Source organism: Ictidomys tridecemlineatus, chromosome 16 (assembly GCF_052094955.1).
Source record: "Ictidomys tridecemlineatus isolate mIctTri1 chromosome 16, mIctTri1.hap1, whole genome shotgun sequence".
NCBI lineage: Eukaryota > Metazoa > Chordata > Mammalia > Rodentia > Sciuridae > Ictidomys > Ictidomys tridecemlineatus.
The window spans coordinates 9,428,370-9,452,245 of record NC_135492.1 but is presented as its reverse complement, the minus strand read 5'-3'; the positions used below and the strand labels follow the sequence as shown (position 1 = coordinate 9,452,245).

Sequence of the window (23,876 nt, the reverse complement as noted above, 5' to 3'; positions counted from 1 at the left end):
GTTCAAAGCTCAAGCCCCTCAGGTTCACAGAGGAAGCCTGGTGGCCTGTAGGACCTCATCTGTCTACCACAGAGGAAAAAGCAGAGAGCGCACAGAACAGGAGGGTGGAACTCTTTTATTTATTTATTTTTAATCTGAATTGTTTAAGCATCCTTTGCTTTTGAAAAGGTCAATATTTAGAATCACAGATCTGGAAATGTGATGAAGAAAGCAATTTCTAAATATGAACATATGCAGCTTCCTATTAAAGGTTGAAAACTCACTACAAATAAACTATAAATTACAGAAGAGAAGTAGAGGAGGGGGCAGGACAAGAGGATTGTGTAAGGGGGAGGCAAGGGGGACTGCAGTGGAGAGAACAATTTTCCTTGCTTGTGGGATTATTTCAAAACCAAGTCCACTGTTGTGTTCAACTCTAATGCACTAATTAAAAAATTAAAAATTGAAATTTGAAACCTCAAAGCAAAACCCAAACCATGTCCTTCCTTGATTTCCACCTGCATTTCTCACAGGGATCTGCAAACCTGGAAGTTCCACAGCCACTGTGGCAGGTGCTAGGGAATTCCTCAAAGGCCAACCCATGCAGCATATGTGTGCAGGCAAAGAGACCCCAAGAACATTGCTGCAGATTGCCCTGAATCTGCTGAATTAAACACTTGCCCAGGCAGAAGTCTTGCATGCCAAATGTATGGGCAGAGAAGACAAAGGACAAAGACACAGTGATCATTTCCCGCAGGCCTCAGTATGACCTCGCACCTCCCTGCCTCCTTAACCAGGCTTTCCCAAGATTCCCAGTCACAACTGGGCACCACTCATCAGGTCTAGCTGAGGGCATTTTTTGTTTGTTTTGTTTTCATTTTAAAAAAAAAATTATAGCTTTAGATGGACAGCATACATTTATTTTATTTATTTCTTTGTGGTGCTGAGGATGGAACCCAGTGCCTCACACGTCCTAGGCAAGTGCTCTGCCACAGAGCTACAGCCCCAAGCCCCTGAAAGTGGATTTTATGATGGCCTCAGGTAATCATTTAAGAACTTTAGCAGCTTCAATGTTCACACAGGTGATTTTTGTAAAGGTGCACTTCAGGGTCCAGCCCCTGGGTGGCCACACCTTCAGCTTTGGCCAGCCTGGGCATCTGCAAATGGCCACACTGGAAGCCTCTGCTCCCCATGCTAGAGTGATGTTTAACATCCTAGGTGGCTTAAAGACCTATCCTCTGTGGCCTGGAGGCCAAAATACTGAGCCAGTGCCCAAGCCATGATTTAGGTCACCTCCAGGTGCCTTCCTGTGCCCTCCCAGCTTCAGTGATCCCCGGAAACCTCAAAGACTTTTGCCTCCCAGCTGCCTGGCTCCAGCTTCCTCTTCTGTCATAACAGGGCCCCTGTGTGTCCTCTTCACTCAGTCAGCCCCTCATAAAGACATGGTCACTCTGCATAGGGGCACTCCCTGCGGCAATGTGACCTCATCTTGACTAACTCTGCAACAACACGATTGATTTTAAGTCTGTTTGTATCCTGTCCTCGGGGACAGAGTGTCTACCTACCTTTTGGCAAAGACAAGAATCACAGAACTCCATCCCTGGACCAAGAATGCACGTCCTTTCCAGGTCCACATCCAGGCCCATCACCCTCATAGTGCCATTCAGCCTTGCACTTGGTAAGTCTCAAAGTCAATGTCAGACAGACACCTTCATTTGGTTTGGGGAGCTCCAGAGAGGAGGCCTAGGGAGCTTTTGGTCAGGGACCAGAGGCCAAAGGTGGGCACCTCGGGGCAACTTCCACTGAGAACCCCTTCTGTGCCTTCCTAGATAGTGGTCCCAGGGACTGAACCCAGGGGAGCCTACCCACTGACCATCCCAGCCCTTTAGAGACAGGGCCTCGCTGAGTTGCTGAGGCTGGCCTCCACCTGCAAGCCTCCTGCCTCAGCCTCCTGAAACACCTCACCACATCATGCCTCTTCGGACTTTCCAAGCCATCCCCCTACCCTGTGCCAGCGAACACCTATCACAAGCGTCGCATTCTTAGATGGCTCCCCGACGGGCGCCTTCCCACGCTCTGCTCCTCTTCTGATAGGAAGCTGGCCGCAAAGGAGCTGAGCAAGCATGGCCACGCCTCAGGGGCGGGGAGTGGGCAGCGCAGGAGTGGGGGGGCAGAAGTGGCCACAACCCAGGGGCGGGGGAGTGGGCGGTGCATGAATTGGGGGCATGGCTACGCCTCTGGGGAGAGGCGTGGGCGGGGCGTGGGCGGAGCCAGGACCCTGCTGTGCAATTGCATCTGCGTGGGGACGCTGCAGCCTCCCTGTTGCTTGCCACAATTTGCTTTGAGGCCACTACATAGCCCCCAGGAGCCGCGAGGAGGCGACAACGCATCTCCGCTGTTTGTTTCATGAGGCCCAGACGACCTAGCCAAAGTCCACACCTAGTCCCCGCTGGAAGCTGGGCTCCTCTAGGGAGGGCACGGCTGTCCTTCTGCCCCGTGGCTGGCGCTGCCGCTTCGGGACGCCCCCGACCTCCGTGGCCCCATGCTGGTCCCGCTGGGCTCGGGATGACCGCGGAGCCTCTGGTTTGCAGGGACGCTGCCCAGAGGACAGGTCACCCCAGGGGTCTCCCTGGTCACCTGCAGGAATGCATCCGAGTTGGGTGGGGTGCGCAGAAGCCCCGGGACCCCTGGCAGCTTGTTGCCACCGCCACTGCGTCCTGAGTGCGACAAGTTCTCGCTTAGCGTGAAGAGTGCTGGTGGCCTGCGACCAGAGCTGCCCCTAGGCTGCCAAGCACGGGTGTCGTGGGTTTGGGATTCGCCCCTGGGATTGGGACAAAACTCAACCCAGGGCGCTGGCCACTGCTCCACTTCCCAGTCCTTTGACTTTTAAGACAGCGTCTTCTTGCTAAGTTCAGAGGCCGGCCTCAAATTTGCCATCCTCCAGCCTCAGCCTCCAGCATGAAATTACAGGCACCTGGCTCAGATCTGGGGTTCTCCAATGGCTGGGAAAGTCGGAAAGGGGTCCGCAAGGGACAATGTTGGTGGCCCTAGAGGCTGAGTCTGTTGCAGGCAGAGGTGGGTTCGGGAAGCCTGCTTGGTTGTCACTGTGCTCCCGCCCCCACCCCTGCTGAAGTCCCTCTGGTCCTTGGGTGAGCCTGGTGCAGGAGCCGAGCCCTAGTGGTCCTCTTGCGCATCCCCAGGGCCACATCTGCCCTGCATCCCCTGTGTTCCGCATGGCGTCCTTCGATGTCCTTCCCCTCAGCTGCTGGTGTCCCCATTAATCACATGAGGTTGACAGCGAAGACCTGCATGCTGGCAGCATGACGGTGGCGGTGACAGCAGGTGATGGAGAGGACAATCGGTGGGCGCCCATTGGCCCATCTTACCGCGCGGCCTGTTGATTATCGCCTATGGCGGTGTAGAGGGCAACAGAGGCCTCCTACACCAGGCTGCAAGCCCGCTGTCTTCCAAGTGGGAGGTGGCAGTTTGGTGAATCGCCCTGGGGAGGGGAGAAGGCACAGTGCTGACCGATGGGTAAGCAGGGAGAAGGGTGGCCGCTGCCTTTCTTCCCTGGCTCTGCTTCCCTCGAGGCCTGGGACCAAGGGAGGCCGCTGCTCCCTTCCCTCAGTGCAGCCCTGGGACAGCAGCCCTGGATCTTTCTCCCAGTGTGGACACTGGGTGAAGCAAGTAACTTCACCTGGTCTGATCTTATGGGCTCTGAGGCCCTCTGCAGACCTTGGGTTCTTATCCCCCAAAAGGAGATTTTTCTTTTAAGCCCAGTATCTGGGAGAGGATGGTGGAACCGGCAGGGGGATGGGGTTGTCTCCTTGTTGACAGACTGCCAAGTACTCTTCCTGGAGGGACTCAGATAGGGGGCACCTCTCAATCTGGGCTGCTTGGGTGGCTGATCAAACATCACCTCCCAGGTCTATGGGATATGTTCACACACCTCCAGCGATAGGAGACGGAGGCCCATCTTACAGATGGGGAAACTGAGGCTCAAGTACAGAAAGGAGCATGGCTTGGTAACAAATACCTGTCATTCCAGCATTTTGGGAGGCTGATGGGGGAGTATTGGAAGTTGGAGGCCAGCCTCAGCAACTTAGAGAGGTCCTGATCAACTCAGAGAGACCCTGGCTCTAAATAAAATAAATAAAGGGTTGGGGACGTGGTCAGTGGGTAAGGGACCCAGGGTTCAGTCCGTGATGCTAAAAAAAAAAAAGCCCTTCCTGTCCTGGGTTCTCACTCGCACAGGGGCCCCTGGGAGCTGGCAGGAAACTGGGATTGATGGGCCACCCAATCCTGCACTGGGAGGCACCCCAGAGCCTGGGCCCAGCTGTGACCAATTCAAACACTTCAGGGGACCATCCCCCCCTCTTCACCTAAACATCACAACCATTTTTCAGGCTGGAGCTGAAATAGTGCAAAAAATGGGGGTGCTGTCATGGCCGCTAGATGGTGTGTCAGCGCAATAAGATGTGACAAATACCCTGCTCCGCCTGGGCTGTGTCCCTTTCATAATGGAGGGAGAGACTTTCCCCCATTGGCGAGGGGTTGCTTGAAAAAACTGTCTCTGGGAGATGAATGTGACCATCAGGCCCAGTGGCTGGGGAGTGAGAGGAGATCCAGGCCACCCAACCTGCCCACCCAGGGCCATCTCCACCCAGAGCCAGCTGGCCACCTGAGGAGCAGAAACAGAAGAATATACACCCCTCTGGTAACCAGGGCACCTTTGTCCCAACCCACAGCTGGGGCCTGCTGTCACTGCCGCCTTTCGTCTGTTCCTGGGAAAGGTTGGAGCCTGGGTCAGAGGAGGGGCCAGGCCGAAACCTGCCCTTAGAGGTCAGATCTGAAGACACGCAGCGACCTACAAATACCCAGGACTCAAGTGAGACCAGTTCCACGCACCAAGAGAGGGGGTGCAGCCCAGGGTGCTCTGGGCTCTCATGGCCAGTCGGCTTCCATTTTTTTGGGGGGTATCAGGGATTGAGCCCAGGGTCACTCAACCCTGAGCACCATCCCCAGCCCTATTTTATATAATATTTAGAGACAAGGTCTCGCTGAGTTGCTTAGGGCCTGGCTAAATTGTTGAGGCTCGCCTCCAATTGCGATCCTCCTGCCTCAGCCTCCGGAGCTGCTGGGATGGCAGGCCAGCACTACTGAGCACACCTTCTTGGAACTTTGACGACCATATGAGGCCTTGGGTTCGATGCCCAGTGCCACAAGGGGGGAACATAGAATTTTAGAACAGTTTTAGATTTGCAGAGCAGTGTTATGGTGGCAGTGCGTTACTGTGTGTCACCCATCATCCGTTGTAGTTGGCACCCAGTCACCACCTGCACCCACTGCCTTCCGTTTTACCTGATGCCCCTTTTTGGTCCTAAAATCCCATACAGGGACCTTGTTGTCCCATCTCTAGAGGCTTCTCTGGGCTGTGACCTTTTCTTCAATGGCCCTTGTTTTTGGTGACCTCAACAGTTTGGGGGAGGACTGGTCAGGTGCTGTGCTCATGTCCCTAAGCTGAGCTCATGGCCTGACCGGGACCCTGGGTGTGGGGAGTCCACCGTACCCTTGTGTCTGCCGAGGGGCTTGCTGTGGATGCGTCCAGTTGGCGTTGAGTGCCAACTCCTGGCTGGGTCGAGGGGATGCTTCAGACCCACCCGGTCTCTCCTCTCCTGTCCACCTGTGAAGGGTGGTGTCCTGGGCTCAATGGCTGCACATTTACCTCAGTGAGTTGGAACCCGCAGGTGGCCAAGCCCAGTCCCCTGTGTTGACCAAGTTCCTCTGACATCAGTGTGACTCGAGAATGTCACTGCACACTGGGTGAAAACCCCGAATGACTCTCTCTGGTTGCTCAGGCTGGACCAACTGGGCAGTTGAGAGCCTTCTGTTGGCTCCTGGGTCCCTTCAGAGTTTCTCCATCACTGAGCACCTCAATGTTAGAGGGCCACCGAGTGAGTGGGAGAGGGAAGCACCTGACAGCTGGCCATTCCAAAAGGTTCCTCCCCAATAGGCTGAGCATAGTGTGCACGGGCAGGACATCAGCTGTCAGGGTATAGGGACATGGGCCGGAGTGGACGAGGAGATAGTGGGCAGAGGTGGAGGAAGAGAATAGAAATTCATTCGATGAGACAAATGGAAGGGAGAGCTGGGACTGGGAGACAGGGAAATGAGTGGACGTCACTTTCCCATGTTCACATAGGAACACATGACCAGGGACACCCCACACAAGGGCCAGCTACAGAAATGAAAGTTACACCTCATGTAAGTGACATGGCAGGTTGCACACTGCTGTCATGGGGATCTAAGAAGAACAAAATCACAGGCAAACCTGTGTTCCCACCTATGACAAGGGACAGGGTGCAATTTCATTCAGTATCCTCATTAAAGATGAAGTGGGCTCTGTTGGCCTCTGGGAGCCAGTGTGAGGGAGCTGACACTCAGGTCACCAGAGCAGCCCCACGTCCTCAGGCCTTTGCTCCCCACAGGAACAACGAGCCTCAGAGGCCAGTGGAAACCCTGCCCATCAGGGACAGGGTAGCTGTGGCCTTCAGTCACTCTGCTGTTTCCTCCCAGGGGCAACATGCACTCCCTTAGTCCCATCCTGAGTTATGACATCACAGGTGGTAACAGACCCAGGGAGAAGGGACAGCTGGCAGCACCTACCTGATAACACAGTTGCCTCGGTTGGAGGCAAAAATCACTATGGGGGCAATGGAAAATTCCAGAGCTCAGTGAGCAAGGTAAAGCACTCTATGTCCAGCATGTGCACCTTGTCCATGAACAGCAACTGGGGACCAGCTCAGCCATGCCCTGGTTGATGTACTTGTTCATCACCTAGTTGATCTCACCTCGGCCAGGGTCCCTGCCAGGGGAGAAATGTCAGCTGCTCTCTTCTCCCCACCTCAATTCCCTCCAGACCCAACCCTGCAGCCTGGTTCTCCTACTGGCTCTCTGACACCAGACTGGGTACAGGACCCATTCCAGGTTTGGTGTCATCATTTGAAAACAAGAATCATGCCAGGTATGGTGGTACATGCCTATAACCCCAGCATCCTAGGAGGCTGAGACAAGAGGATCACAAATTGGAGGCCAGCCTCAGCAACTTAGTAAGGCCCTGAGCAACTCAGTTGAGACCCTGTTTCTGAATAAAATACAGAATAGGACTAGGGACTGGACTTATTGGGTAAGAACCCCTGAGTTGAATCCCTGTACCCTCATCTAAAAAAAAGAAAATAGGCATCATCGCCCCAATGTGCCACAAAAAGACTTTTGTGGAACTGTGTGGGGTGCAGTATCCAGGAACTGCCACAAAGAGCCCCGAGCCTGATGCTGAGACTCCCCACTTGGAAGCCCCAGGAAGATGGTTTTCATATACGAATTGTCCTCTGCTTCACTCAGTCAAGGAGCCTTTTGGGGGCCCTGCGTGACAATACTCAGGTTCATTAACTTTCCATCAAGTGCAGTTAGAATCCTCTCCCCAGGAAATCTGAGCAAAGAGGGTCAGAGTAGGCCCAGCTTCGGCCCCAGAACCATTAGCCCCTGCAGAACAGCAGACCTGCCTCAGGTCGCAGCCTTCACCTTCCAAACCAGAGCCTCCTATCATCAGGATGGAGCTGTTCCCAAAGAACCAGGATCTGAAGCCTGTATTCACCAAGAGCCATGATGCAGGGCTGTCAAAACCAAGTTCAGAGATGGATCTGCTCTTGGCCACTCATGGAGGAGCTTAGGCTGCTGCGAGGCCTCAAGGTAATAGTGGATTCATGTTGAACTTATGTTTTCAGGGAGTAAACAGGTAATTGGCCAGATAAGGACATAAAATTGAGGAAGAGCCAGGCGCAGTGGCACATGCCTCTGATCCCAGCAGACCGGGAGGCTGAGGCAGGAGTATCACAAGCTGAAGGCCAGCCTCAGCAACCTAGCAATGGCCTAAGCAACTAAGCCAGACCCTGTCTCTAAATAAAAAAATAAAAGTGCTGAGATGGTGCTCAGTGGTTGAGGGCCCCTGAGTTAAATAACTGGCATAAAAAAAAAAAAAAAAACCAGTAAGTCCACAAAGGAGCAAGTGCCTGGTGTCAAAGTTGGCACCTTTCTGGGACTTCAAAGGAAGCAGATGCTGACCTCAGTGGGGCAAGAGAATACAGTGTGGCCACGGGTTCTAAATGGAGTAAAGACTCAGAGCAGTGCAGTGGGGAGCGCTCAGAACCGGGAGCATGTTAGAGGCAGCCTCAACTTGGCTCTGGGCTCAGGTTTCACCAATTGTCCTCCCTGTGATCTCTGTCTTCTTTGGCTTCATTAACTGGCCCATCATGGACATGATGTCTTTCTCCCCCTGTTGGAGAGAGGACTTTCTAAGGCTGCTACCAAGGCCCATGCTCCTGCCTCCTGCGGGTCCCTGATGTCACTCAACTTGAAAGCCTAAGGTGGACATGCTCAGCAAAGCTACCCTGAGAAGGATGAGGGGCTCCTGAACTCAGAAGGATCCCCTCAAGGTTTTCCCTGACCTGCAAGAATCAAGCAGAGTCGTCCATGGTGGCACATGTCTTTAAAAATCCTGGAAATTTGGGAGGCTGAGACAGGAGGACCGCAAATTGGAGGCCAGCCTCAGAAACTTAGTGAGGTCCTGAGCAACTCAGCAAGACCCTGTCTCTAAATAAAATGTAAAAAGTGCTGCAGACAGGGCTCCATGGGTAAGCACCCCTGGGGTTTAAGCTTCAGTTAAAAAAAAAAACAACAAAAAAAAACCTCCAGCAAGGAGAAGAAACTCCAATCCCAAGAGTCTCTGGTCTCTCCTGGGCAAAGCTCCAAGGGACAAAAAGCAAAACCAGATTCCCAGCAGAAAGTCCGTTCCTGGTGGGGAGGAGGAGGCCCCCTTCAAGATGAAGAGCAAACCTGACTCTTTCCAGCGGGGCTCAGAGAAGCGCCAGGTGGGAGCTGGAGGACTTGGGGCTCGGGCTCTGCAGTGGCTGGAGCCTCCGTGAGGCTGTCTGAAGTGCTGTGAAGGCTCCCACAAAGAACCCCCAGCCAGACTTGGAGAGCAGCCCCCAGCAGGCTGGCAGGCGGCCAGGGGCAGACAATGCCCAGAGATCAGCTGTGACGGCATCTGGACATTGGGACAAAGGGGCCAAAGCTCATGTCATGCTCATTGCTGAGCATCCTAGAGGGCCTCCAGGAGGACAGCGTGGTCCTGGCCACTGGTTCCCAGAGCCTTGGTCATGTGCTGGACCAGCAGGGCCTGTCCCTGGTGCGTGGCGTGGGCCACTTCCAGGTCATGCAATGTCCCATCCTAGATGACCTTCTTTTTCTTGTTCACGTCACCCTAGGGCAGGGCATGTCCTCTTCGGCCTTCAGGGCAATCTCCATGGCCTAGGAACTCCCTGCCTCTGCCAGCAGACCACTGGGCACTAGGACCATACAGAGCTCAGTGACAGAAATGCACCTGCTGCCCACTGAGGGCCCCCAACAGTGCTCTCCACCTGCACCCTGTGGCCTGGTGCCACACTGGGTTCCCAGACTCACCCGAGTAACACCTGAGACTTTCTGGAAGATTCTTTCCCCTTTCTTTTCACTCCTGTTAAAGGAGCATCCATGGGACTCACTGGAGCCGGGGGCCCGGGCTCTTCTAGGTGGTGATTTATGGGTGACATGAGGCCTGAGGCTCATCCATCAACCTTGGAGGCGTTGCCACCACAGGACACAGCAGCAGATAGAGGAGGAGCCACCTGGTGCAGTCCCCAGGCTCAGTACTCAAGGATGGACATAGGGAGACAAGGGAAGATGGAAGATGCCACCTGGTGCAATGGAAAGGGACAAAGGCTGTCTGGTCCCTGTCCCCCACAGGGTTTGGGTCTTGAACTCTCTGCCTGCTTTAAGTCACCAGGAGACAAATACAGAGAAAAGCCAAGTTGAGTTAGGTAAAGAGACAGCTGTTAACCTTCCCCCACCCAAACCCGCTGAGCAATATGACGCCCTGGTCACCCAGGTCTTCCTCTGGCAGATCCTCAGGTGTGGCACTGTCCCCCGGGTAGCATACCTTCACAGCTCCACTGTTGGCCTCCATGTAGATGACGTCCCTGGTCTTAACTCGCTTCTTCTGCAGACTTTCAAAAATGCTGGGGTCCACCTAAAACCAAACCAAATGAGACAAAGGGGGACTCAGACAACCATGATGCACGTTCCAGTTCTTTCTGACCCTGAGGGAAGCCTCCTTTCTGTAACAGACCTCGGGGGCCAGGAACAGCGGTGCACACCTGTCATCCCAGCGATTCAGGAAGCTGAAGCAGAAGGATCACCAATTTGGAGGCCAGCCTCAGCAACTTAGCAAGGGGAGACTCTCTCTCAAAACAATACAAAGCAAAATAAAAAGGGCAGGCTTCTGGCTCCTTGCTTAAGCACTTTGGGTTCAGTTCACAGGACTAAACATGAGAGAGAGATAGACAGACAGACACCTGAGGTAGCCAGCGACCCTAGGAGTGGGTGGTATGAGCGTACGTGGCAGGGCACAAGAGCCTGGAGTGGGGGCTAAGCACACCAGAAGATGAACCTGTGGGTGACGATGTCTGCCTCCAGGAGACAAGAGAACATCACCATTACTCTTCCTTCCCTTGACTTAAGGGGTTTCAAAGTGGTAGGAGCATACTCACAACGACCCGTCTACTATTAGAGGGGGACATGGGTCCTTGGCCATGCCCCATGGCACCCTCCATAATCACCACTTCAGCTCCAGTCCTTGGGTTAGGGACATCAGAGCTTCCTGCTTAGCGACCTGAGGCTGCATTTGATGGGGCCCGTGATTCCGGCTCTGGGCCTCTGTCTCCTTCTCTATGTGACAGCACCTAGAAGAACCCACAGAGGAGTCCAGAAGGGGAAACATAAGTTGGAATCCCCCCAAACTTTCTGGGTCAGGAGGCTGAGGAAGGAGGATCACCAAGGTGGAGGCCAGTCTAGACCACATAGCTAGGCCATAGGGCTGGGGCACAGCTAAGTGGCAGAGCGCTAGTTCACTATGGCCAGGGCCCTGGGTTTGAGCCCCAGGACCAGAAAAAAGCAAATCCTAGCACCCTCTGGCCCCTGGGGCTGTGCACACAAATCTTGGGGTGACAGTGCTTTACGGGGCCTTGCTCTTCCCAAGGGGTGTGCACTGGAAAAGGACAGCAGCCTCTGCAGGACCCGGCTGGCAGACAGGCCCTCAGGCTGAGCTTCCAGGGCAGCTTCTACAGAAGGCCACCCTGTGGAAACACACCTGAGCTCTGTTCCAGACAGAGTCCTGAGTCAACCCCCACTGCAGGGCTCTCTCGTGGGGAGGGGACACCCAAAAGTCCAATCCAGAAACAAAGTAGGTATGTGGTGGCCAAAGGCCAGGGGGAGGGAGAGCAGGTGGCAATTCTTGGGAATGAGGTCCCTTGGAAGGTCATGACAATGTTCTAGAATTAAGATGGGGAGTGTAAACTATGTCATGCATCAAAATCCAGTGGGCCACACACACTTAAAATGGGTGGATCATGTTTCCAAATGCACCCCAAAAGAGCTGCCAGAAGCTCACCAGGGCACAGCCTCTCTGGCCTCTGTGGGGCTCTGTGCAAACAGGACCAGAGCTGGGGAGTCCCCAGGCCAAGATTCGTAAATTTCCTTCAATCTCAGACACTTCACAACTCCACACAATGCACCTGAGGTCCTTCTTTCCCAATATCTCATCCATGAGTGAAAACTGCCCAGAAGGGCTTGGGTTTTGGGGGACTGGAATTTATGGGGGATTGGAATCAGGGGTCCTTGACCACAAAACCCTATCCCCAGCCATGTTTGGCATTTTATTTAGAGTCAGAGTAACCCTGAGTTGCTTAGTTCCTTGCTTTGGCTGAGGCTGTCTTTGAACTCACGATCTTTGTGCTTCAGCCTCCTGAGCTGTTGGGATCAGAGGTGGGTACCACCTTTGTTTTGGAAGACAATTTTCCTCTTCTCCATTAGGCTATTTTCTTCGAGAAGCTGGATGATGCAGACCAATGGATGTATCAAATTTCCACTGTGTTCCTGTGTCCTCTCTCCTACGAGGAAGAGGACAAATTTTCTCTTTTTATCTCAGGCACTTTCATATGGTAGATTTTCCAGATGAACTGGCTCAAGGTGTCATTCCTGAGAAGGGGCCACCTTCTCAGAACTTCATTAATCCAGGGTGGACGGGATGTGGTGAGGGATTAAAGAGAGAGAGAAAGAGAGGTTTGCTGAGCTAAGGTCCTGAGATTAAGGCCCCTTTAAGAAACAGAAAAATAGCCCTTGGAAGAAGTGACATTTTCATGATCTCCATAAAGCATTGACCCAGAAACCACCTCAGAGAATCAAAGAACCATCAAATTATAAAAAGGGGAAAGATGGAGAGATTCTATGGTGAACGGAGAGTGGTCTAGAGATGAGAATCTGAGCCACATAGAGCTCAGAGGACTCACAAGAGTCATGCAGCACAAAGAGACTCACAGTCACCCTGCCCCTCAGCAAGCACTGGATGCAGGATGACTGTGGAGCCTCTTTCTGAGCCTGAGGCCTTGATCTGGAAAACAGGGAAATGAGATTCATGGCACCTGTACACACAGGGAAAAAGCTGCGAGGAGCCACAGGTAAAATACTTCCCCAAGCCCGCAGCAGGGGACCTGGCTATGCAGCAGGAGACAGATACAGAGCTAGTGTGAGTCAATCATAACAACAAATATTATAAAAAAGAAAGAAAAAAAAGAACAAAATTATGTCCACTTTTTGGGGAGGTAGGGGGGCAGTACTGGGAACTGAACCCAGGGGTGACTTACCCCTGAGCCCCGTCCCCAGCAACATTTTTTATTTTATTTGGAGACAGGCTCTCCCTGAGCTGCTCAGGGCCTTGACTAAATTGATGAGGATGGCATCACCTTGTGATACTCCTGCCTCAGCCTCCTGAGTGGCTGGGATGACAGGTGTGCTCCACTGTGACTGGCTGGCCAATAGTCATCATGTGGCAGACGAGATGGCAGAAAAAATTTCTTGACTTAATCACATAACTCCCAGGAGTAATAAGAAAAGAAAGAGCTACCTCATGAAGGGAACTACGTCCATGCCCTCTACGAGGTGTCACTTTATACTACACGGTGTTATCCTGAGTGTCCCATATGGCATCGACAGTGCAGAGGCCAAGGAAAGAGGGACACAGAGGTCACACCACCTGCCCGATTCCACAGTGCTGAGAACACGGCTCAGGACAGACTCCCCTTGAGCTGCTTGATGCCCTTGGCTGTCTTGAGCCCTATGATCACGTGGCTGATGGTCTTGCTGTAGCCGCCCACGGGGTTCTCAGTTCCACATGGTGTCAGCTCGGTCACCTCCCCTCATAGACCTCCTTGGCCTCCTTTATCCGCAGCTCGGGAGGGATGGCCAATGAGGACATGGTGAGAAATGGGAACATCCTTCTCTCCACATCCATCTCCTCCCCACCAACAACCTTCTTACCTCAAACTGCCACAGCACAAGAACTGACAAGTCATCTTACAGTACAACCTGAAGACACCATCATGGCTGGAGAGCAACACTGCAGGGAGCCTTGGCCAATGCCTGTCATCCCAGCTCGGGAGGGCAAGGCAGGAGGGCAAGCTGGAGGCCAGCCTCAGCAACCCAGTGAGGCCCTGATAAACTCAATGAGACCCTGTCTCCAAATAAATTCAAAACAGGGCTGGGAGGTGACTCCGTGGTTAGGTGCCCAAGTTCAATCCCTGGTGCCCCTCCTCAAAAAGAAAAAGATAGAAGAGCTGAGGGTCGCTGCTCTCCTGACAAATGGGGAGGTCATGGAGGACTTCTGCTTGCTTGATTTCAGGCTCCTTTTGAGCTGATATGGAAATGTCCCAAAGGCAGAGACACATGGCCACAGGATCAGACACTCAGGCCACTTCCCACTGTTCAAGGGGAGCATTATCTTATCACACCATCCCTTGCCTTCTTTTCTCCAGAAACCCAACAAGGACAGGGACACTCAAGACTGAAAGCTAAGGGCCAGCTCTCCTCTGCCTGGGATCCACCTGAGAGCCTGTAAGTGGGGCTTTTGGAAAACACACAAAAGAGAAGCCTCATTTTGTGTTTGATGAACGAAATTTCCATCTCCTGAACCCCAAGACAAACTTTTCAAACAATGTCTGGAGAAGCTGTGCACACCCCAAGTCCCAGCAGCTCTGGAGGCTGAGGCTGGCAGATCATTGGTTAGAAGCCACCCTCCACAACACTGAGGCCCTGAGCAGTTCAGGGAGACTCTGTCTCTAAATCAAATGCAAAATAGGGCTAGGGATGGGGCTCAGAGTTCGAGGGCCCTTGGATTCAATCCCTGGTATAAAAAAAAAAGAAATTTCCCAGACAACATGAAGGTATCAGAAAACTCTGTCCTGCTTGGAAAATTCTGGGCTTTCAAGTCTACTTTTATTTTTTTTTTATAGAACCTTTTCTATTCTTCAAAGAGGAAATTCCTCCAAATGGAATGTTTGCCCATATTCATTGTGAGGGGACAGTGACATGAAATTCCCCCAGGAGGGGAAGAAAGGCTTCTCTGTCTCTCAGCCACTAATATTTGTCTAGAAGATTCATGTTGGTTACCAGCAGACAGGGGAAGGCCCCACGGACAGTGGGCCCAGCTGTGGGCCAGCGGGTGGACTGAGGGTGGTGTCTCTAGCCACAACAGCACAAAGGACATGGGTTTCATCTGCTGGTTCAGGTTTTAAGTCCCTGACAGGGACCTTTATCATGTCAAGGGAGCGACACAGATGGAGACAGATGACCCTCTCTTCCTCCCTCTTCAGCTTTGCAGGAAGTCAAAGGTGTGGGGACAGCAGGCTCATGTCTGAGGGGAGGTCACGGCCTGCCCTTTCATTTTGTTGCAGAATCTAGAAATTTCTCTTCAACTGCTGCCCTCAAAAGCCCCTGCTGTGTTTTCCTCCCCACCCCACCCCAGGGGCCAATCCCAACCAAGGACCCTGGTGACCTCTACTTTTTCAAATTTTAAAGCATTTTAGTTCCCGCTGAGCAATTGCAACACAAGCAGCTGTGTGAAGGCCAGTTTTATCAGGTTTCTGTCTCACAAAAAATGTGTTTTTTTATTATTTTTTTTAAGTTGTAGATGGGCATGATACATTTATTTTATTTTTTATTCTTATTTTTATGTGGTGCTGAGGATTGAACCCAGGGCCCCACACATGCTAGGTGGGTGCTCTACCACTGAGCCCATGCCCCAGCCCAGAAAAAAAATGGTGTTTTTTTGTTTTTTTCTAAATTTAGGTTCTTAAAAATAATAATATTCAGGAATTTGAAAGGTTGTCCTATCTTACTGGTCACACTTTTTTTGGTTCTTTTTGGTACCAGGAATGGAATTCAGGTATTTGGTACCAGGAATGGAATTCCCTCAGCGAGGCACCACAGGAAGACAGAGTGCCAGCCACAAGGAAATCAGATGGCTGTGGGAGGAAAAACAGGGTCCCATGACATCTCCCCACTTCCAAACGCTGCACCCTTCCACTGCATTTTCTTTCCTTCAGCATTAAATCAAAAGCTCCCCAAGTAGACTTTTTAGTCTTATTATTTATGTATTATTTGTTTATTTATGTATTTTGGTACCAGGGATGGAACCCAGGGGCCCTTGACCACCAAACCCCATCCCCAGCCCTTTTTATATTTTATTTAGAGACAGAGTCTTGCTGACTTGCTCAGGGCTTCACTAAGTTGCTGAGGCTGGTCTCCAACTTCTGATCCTCCTACCTAAGCCTCCCAAGCTGCTGGGATGGCTGGCTGCTCTTGCCTGACTTGTCATCAGCACCAAAAGAACACAAGCAGTACAATCAACACATCACAGAAGCATTTTAAAAATGAAAGGATTCAAAGCACTGGAGAAGCAATAGCCATCTGTCACTCCGACGTGACACTCATGATGGCCCCGTGGAAGTACTCCATCAGCACCTCTGTCTTCTTGATCTCCATAGAGTAAACTTTGCTTCCCACCATGGGGCAGAATGGCACTTTACTCCCCAGCTCCTGAGTAATTGCACGGGCCAGGGCTGTCTACAAAGGCAAGAAAGGAAAGGTTTTCATTTTACAGTCTTTAAAACATAATTCAAAGCTATCTATAAAAAAATTATTCAAGAGGCTGAACATGGTGTCACACACTTGTGATCCCTGAGACTCAGGAGGCTGAGGCAGAAGGATGGCAAGGTGGAGGCGAGCCTCATCCACTTAGCAAGTCCCTGAGAAACTCAGTGAGACCTTCTCTCTAAATAAAATATAAAAGGATTGGGGATAGGGCTCAGGGGTTAAGCGCCCCTGGGATCAATCCCTGGGACCAAATAAATAAATAACACTAAAAAATCAGAAAGGATTTATAACATGACCTTCATTTTATGTTAAAAGGCCAAAAAATAGTGGATGATAAGTGAGGCCAAATTTGGAAGCGGTGGGTTGGTCTGCACAAGCTCCTCATGACCATGCCCTGTGATCAACTATAAATTGATGCTCAGTACCCTAACTTTGGTTGGCAGATGCTAAAGAGACCAGATAGAACAGATGTCTCATCAAATACCAAGTTATGGAAAGCAAATGCTCTCAAGTGGGCCCAGGACTGGGAAATGTCATAGCCTCTAGGTGCCATTTCATCCTTCCTCATCTCTGAAATGAGAATGAGGTCAGACCACAGGTGAGCCTCCTGAGTTGCTTAGGGCCTCACTAAGTTGCTGAGGCTGGCCTCCAACTTTTGATCCTCCTGCCTCAGCCTCCCAAGCTACTGGGACAAGGCAAAATGGAGCTATTTATTTATAGATGGCCCATATTTTCTTTTCAATGCCCTTTTGGTTTCATCTCTGAGCAGCCGACCTGGGGGATGATCAGGGAACACTGTTGGGCAAAATCCACTAGCCGTGGGCAGAGGCTGGTTCTAGTTTTGATATTCTCCGTGTTTTCCAGTTTGGTCTTGAGCACACAGTACTGCTAATGCTGGAAGGTCTCATCTGGTGAATTAAAATACTGCTTAGATTACAGTGAGCCAACAAGCTGCCCACAGGATGGTTTGGTTGGGACCACGTAATCTTATATGTGCCTTTAAACTTTTTTTTTTTTGTTTTTTTTTTGGGGGGGATTGAACCCAGGGGCTCTCAAACCCTGAGCCCCATCCATAGCCCTATTGGGTATTTTATTTAGAGACAGGGTCTCCCTAAATTGCTGAGGGCCTCACTTTTGTTGAGGCTGGCCTCAAACTTACTATTTTCTTGTCTCAGCCTCCCAAGCCAGCCACTGGGATTAAAGGCATGTGCCACTGTGCCCAGCTCTTGCCATTTTTTGATTATGAACTTTCATGTAGAAATTCAGCTATTTGGCTTCTTTTGAGAAAACAGGTCTGGACCCAATGGCCCTCTTTTAGTGAAAGGGCACCACATCTTTGGGCTTGAGCCAGCCACTTTGCTTACCTCACTGCCTGAATGCTTAGGCACCTGAGTTGGCAAGCCCAAAGCATGTGTTCTAATAGCAAAGGGAAAATGTCTAGAACAGAACACAGAGGGATGTGATTCCAATACCACACAAACCAGGGGAGGCCACAGGCAGCTCTTCCCACCTGCTTTATTTTGCTGCTTCTGGGAATGGAACCCAGAGCCTTGTATGTGCCAAGCAGCTGCTCCACCACTGAGCCCCAGGCCCAGCATTTTTTTTTAATTTAGAGACAGAATCTTACTGAGCTGCTTTGACTAGCCTCCACTTTGAGATCCTCCTGCCTCAGCCTCCCAATTTGCTGGGTTTACAGGTGTGAGCTACTGTGCCTTCTATGTCCACCTTCTACCCAGAATGTCTCTTCCCTATTCTTTTACAGGCCCAAACTCCCCATTATCAGTTTCCAGTATCAAAACAGTGACCATGTACCACTGAACAGCATCCCTTCCTCACTCGACCTAATACTGAAGGGGTGACCATTACCCTTTCATTCAAATGGTACCAATACTTCATTAAGAATGGCTCCATGGCTGTCCAGCTTTCTCCAATTAAAAGCTCATGAAAGGGGCTGGGCTGGGACTGGGGCTCAGTGGTGGAGCACTTGCCTAGCATGTGGGGTTGGGTTCCATCCTCAACACCACATAATATTAAATAAATAAAACAAAGGTATTGTGTACAGCTACAACTAAAAAAAATATAATATTATAAAAAAATTCATGGAAGAAAGGCACATATACCTACCATTTCCTATGGAGCTCTCTATATATCACTGATCTTTCCATAGCCTGTCATTTTGAAAGTTTAACTTGTATCTCTTTTATATGTTAATATTATCAGGCCTCCCAACTGATCAATCAATACCCGCCAAAATGCATCGCAGACTTTTATGTTGTTTTTTAAACAGGGTTACATTATTTATATTTATTTTTAATTTTTTTTCTTCAAAACAAGTTTAATTTTGTTCCAGCCCTAAATTAGAGGAAGAATTTAAATCTTAAAAAAAGATCAAAAATCAAGCCATATTAAAGTTAAGCTCCCTCCCCTTAGCAATAAATATTGAACTGATATAGGTGACTGAACTGATATAACTGATTTAGGTTCAGATGGACAAAACACATTGCCTTTATCTTTATGTGGTTCTGAGGATCGAACCGGGTCCCGCCCATGCTAGGTGAGCACTCTACTGCTGAGCCACAATTCCAGCCCGCTAACTTGTATTTTATGGATTAAGAAACTGAGAGCTGGGTGTTGGGGTGCACACCTATAATCCCAGCAGCTTGGGAGGCTGAGATGGGAGGATGGCTAGTTAAAGGCCAGCCTCAGCAACTTAGCAACACCCTGAGCAACTCAGCAAGACCCTGTTTCTAAATAAAATACAAAAAGGGCTAGAGATGGGACTCAGGGTTTAAGCACCCCTGATTTTGATCCCTGGTAGCCCAGCCCCCAAGAAAAAAAAGGATTTCTCAGTCTTCTCTCTGTTTTTTGGGGACAGCCTTGCAGTGCAGGTTGTTTGGCAGCATCACTGGCCTCTATCACTGGAATCCCCCCATCTATTTTTGAAAACCACAAGTTATGACTCTCTAGATACTGGCAAAGATCTTCTGGAGGGCGAAACCAGCCCAGGTTGAAAATCACTGCAGAGTTAATTTCACCTAGCTGGACTTCCAGAAAGAGCACACAGAGAACGGGAACAGGTCACAGTTCAGGGGTTCAGAACTGGCGACTGTCCACACCAATGACATTAAACAGTGAGACTCAGAAAGTGCTGTGGACATTAAGAAAGGAAAATCAGGGGAGGGCGCCCTATCCAAAAGTACCTCCAAAACATCCAGAAAGAAAGGTTCCAACCCTGAAAATCAGACTTCTTAAGAGCAACACTAAAAGGCAAAAGTGCCGCAGTCCAGCTGGCTGGGCAAAATAACCGGGGGGTGACAAACAACTTGTGTACATTGATACAGTAGAAGTGGTAGCAGTTTATTGTAGGACAGAAAGGGTATTTATACATTCCATACAGCTTATCTAATTAACATAAACTCGATACAGCAGTCAACCAATAAGGAATCTCCACACTTAATGGCTCACTGGCATTACTTCATAAACCACTCACTCTGGCAAAATGTCAGTTGCCATCCAGACTTGTTTACAGACTCTAACATTTGCCAGGCGCCATCCTGACTTGTTTGTAGACCTTAACATTAATGTTATGGTAAGAGCCCATTTCTTAACATACAAAAGCGTAGGCTCCTATTCTCTGGTGCCAAGAGGCCCTTCCAGAGAACAAGCCATGCCCAGACCAGGAGCTCTGGGAAGCCTGAGGATCTGGCCTATCCTCTTGCAGATCTCAAAAAGCTCCACCATGTGTCATCCTTTGTCCCCTGGAAAGCCCGACTCTGAAGGGGAATTATCAAACCCTCTGCCCAATTTCAGCATTTAAAATCGGCAGTTTGAAGTTCACACTCAACTGAGTCATTTTGTGCCATCAGGAGACTTCCTGTTTCTCTGCCCAGAAAACACTAGAAGCCCCATGAAGATCAAAAGGGCGTTTCTGCAATTTGTCAATCATGTGTGTAGCCAAAATAGTGGTGGGCAAACTTCACATTCAAAAAAATACTGAATAACTAATTTTCCCCCTTCAATAATGTGCCACAGAAGATTTTTAAATATTTTTTAAGGGGCTGGGGATGTGGCTCAAGTGGTAGTGTGCCCGCCTGGCATGCGTGCGGCCCTAGTTCGGTCCTCAGCACCACATACCAAGAAAGATGTTGTGTCCTCCAAGAACTAAAAAATAAATATTAAAAAATTCTCTCTCTCTCTCTCTCTCTCTCTCTCTCTCTCTCTCTCTCTCTCTCTCTCTCCCCTCTCTCACCTCTCACTCTCTCTTTAAAAAAATATTTTTGAATTATGCATTGACACAATATCTTTCTTTTATTTTTTAATATTTATTTTTTAGTTGTAGTTGGACACAATATGTTTATTTCCCTTATTTATTTTCATGTGGTGCTGAGGATCAAACCTAGGGTCCCGCACGTGTGACGTGAGTGCTCTACCACTGAGCCACAGCCTGTCACAAATTTTTTTTAGGCCCTGGACCAACAGAAACAGATTTTCAGCTGGGCGTGGTGGTGCATGCCTATAATCCTACCACTCAGGAGGTTGAGCCAGGAGGATCATGAGTTGGAGACCAGCCTCAGCAACTTAGCAAGGCCCTTAGAAACTTTAGCAAGACCTTGGCTCTAAATAAAATACAAAAAAAAAGATGTGGCTCAGTGGTTGAGTGCCCCCAAGTTAAATCACTGGTTGAAAATGAAAAGAAAAGAAAAGAAAAGAAAAGAAAAAGAGATGCATTTCCCAAGCAAAAGAGACTTGAAAGAGTTCAAGGACAATCCCAGCGACCAGACCCCTCTCAGGACTTTCTCTTCCCTCTGGCAAGAATGATTTTCATTCTAGAAGTATGAGTTTGAGATCAGATTCTTTTCTTAAACACACATATGACCCTTGTCACTAAAGAAAGACTAATTAAAATGTATATTCTATTTGGCTTTGACCTGAGTTTCATTCTCTTTGGCAGCAGAAATCAATGAGAACACAAGGACCTTTCCAGTTCCCAGAGGTCCGGCTTACAGCATGGATCTTCCTGCCATCTTCTTGCTTTTGATGAACTCTTCTATGATGTCACATACCTGGTCACTATTACTGTGTTTCAGTGGGGAAAAAATGCAGTCCCTGATCCAAATGATTCACAGACTCCTTCAACCAAACCTGGGTGCCAGTGCCCTCCAGGCACTGCTCTGGATGCCCCAACAGTGGAGGTGAGAGAGAAAAGTCTGCTGGGCACAGTGGCCCACACCTATGATCCCAGGGACATAGGAGGCTGAGGCAGGAGGATGTCAGTTCAAAACCAGCCTCAGCCAAAGTGATGCCCTGAGCAACACAGAGAGACCCTGTCTCTAAATAAAATGCAAAATAGGGCTGGGGAGGGGCTCAGGGGTCGAGGGCTCCTGGATTTAAATCCCTGGCACCCCCCACCCCCAAAAAAGAGACATAGACAAGAAACCAGAGACTTTTCTTTGGCCCTTTCTGTTAATAGGAGGCTCTGAGGCCACAGTCACAAGCTCATATAAATTGAAGGTTTCTGTAGCTGCTCAGCCTCCAGGGAGACCACGGGCCATGACTCTAGGGTCCAGCAGCTTAGAAGCAATGGAGTGCAAACACCCAGCTATCATTTTTAAACTGGGTGGCCAATGGATGTGTCATTTTTTTCTGCAATAATAATAATAATAATAATAATAATAATAATAATAATAATAAAAATATATACTGTAAGTGCTGAGACTTGGTACAGTTTCCACTTAACAAAAGCACACCTCACTGGTAAAAGGATGCTTGGTCTGGGTGCGGTGGCGTAGGTCTGTCATCCCAGGGCACCTGAAGGCTGAGGCAGGAGGACTGCAAGGTGGAGACCATCTCAGCAGCTCAGCCAGACCCTGTTTCAGAATAAACACAAAAGGGCCGCAGTATGGCTCCGTGGACAGCGCCCCTGGGTCAACTCCAAGTGACACTGAATTGAGGCAAATGCCAGGATGGTCCCCACGCCCCCATGCCCCCGTCCCCCATCCCCGTGCCTCCTATCCCCGCCCATTGCCCCTCTTGCTTGTTCTCCTGGCCAAGGAGCCCCATGGTCACCTGCTTGGCCAGGGTGCTCTCGTCAAGCCCCAGCCCATTCCCGTTGATGTGTGAGGGTATACGGGCATATTTGTCATGCTCTCCAACTCCTCAATCTTCAAGAAGCCAGCGGGAGCCCAGGGGTTACCAAGCAGCTATTACTAGGGCAGCTCGCAAGAGCCCTCCTCCATCGGTGCCCAATTGGAGGATATTGGAACACCACCACTCTCCATTGGCTCAGGCATGTGCTCATTGAAGCTGCTGGTAGAGCTCTACCAACACACTTCCCTCTGTGTCTCTGAATTGACTTTTCTGGCAACAGTACTTCAGGCGCTCTGGGGAATGAGTGCAGAAAGATGGAGCCCTGGAGTTTTGCTCCCTGGCTGCGGAGCTGAGCCCAGGCGGTGGGTGGCCCTGATGAGCATTTTTCTGGGTGTTTGTTTCTTACCCATGATTGAAACTAGGGGCTCTAAATCACTGAGCCCCAGCCCCAGCCCATTTTTGTATTTTATTTAGAGATCTGGTCACACTAAGTATCTTAGGACTTCCTAAGTTGCTAAGGCTGGCTTGCAACTTGCAATCCTCCTGCCTGAGCCACCAAAGCCACTGGAATTAGAGGTGTGCACCACCATGCCTGGCACCTACTCAGAATCTTTTTTTTTTGAAAGGTATTACTAATAGCTGAAAGCAAAGGCTTTATGGAAAGAGGCTATGACTCCAATTGTTTTTTAAAGAGAGAGTGAGAGGAGAGAGAGAGAGAGAGAGAGAGAGAGAGAGAGAGAGAGAGAGAGAGAATTTTTAATATTTATTTTTTAGTTCTCGGCGGACACAACATGTTCGTTGGTATGCGGTGCTGAGGATCGAACCCAGGCCGCACGCATGCTAGGCGAGCATGCTACCGCTTGAGCCACATCCCCAGCCCCCTACTCAGGATCTTAATAAATGAGTGAGACTTTGTCAGAAGCAAATGGCATTCCACCATTTTGCAGATGAAGAAAAGGCATCCAGAGGAAAAAAGAACTTCCAGAGATAAGCGAGCTCACAGCAGGGTGGAGACATGCCTGAGGTCCAATCCAGTTGCAGGGATTGCTGATGCCTATGTGATTTCTTTGTCTTCTCCAGTCTGACTTTTAAATCTAATTATTTTATTCTGATCATTGACATCATTATTGAGTCGATGTTTGCCTCTTTCCCTTTACTGCTTTACATTATGAAGGTGGAGAACACATATTTACCATTTTAATTTTAATTTTGGAACATAGTACACAGTCTACAAACCAGTTTTTAGATAAGACTTTTTATGAATTCAAAGGTTCTAGAAACACCTCCCTCCCTGCACACTCACACACACTGTTGAATCCATGCTCGGAAAACAATTAATGGAATGCACTTGGGCCCCTTCCCCTCAGTCTCAGGACATTCCCTTAGCATTTCTGCTTTTTTTCTGCCAGGGTTTCACAGAAATCACCTGGGGTCACTGTGTTAAGATGAGGAGAGTCACAGCCTCAAGAAAGAGTGCATTTGTAAAGTGATCCTGAATAAATAGTGAAGGAGAGAGCAGGGCTCAAAACTAGGTTCTCCTAAGCCTCAGGCACAGGATATGCCCAGTATTCATTTCTATTTTTTTTAATCTTCATACAGTTTTCCAGATTTCTATTAATTTGCAGATCCACTGAAAGACCTAAGCAACCTCATTCTACTTGTGACCTCATTTTGCTCTGAAACTTAACCTTTGACCTACTATAGTCCCAAAGTCAGGAAAAATACCACTG

At 49.9% G+C, this 23,876-nt stretch overlaps 1 protein-coding gene and 1 pseudogene across 1 annotated transcript in view; both read right to left on the bottom strand.

Moving 5' to 3' along the window:
• Positions 1–23,876, bottom strand: part of LOC144371462 (uncharacterized) — a 431,923-nt gene that overhangs the window by 139,367 nt on the left and 268,680 nt on the right.
• On the bottom strand, positions 1,412–22,220 carry LOC101961811 (ruvB-like 1; annotated as a pseudogene).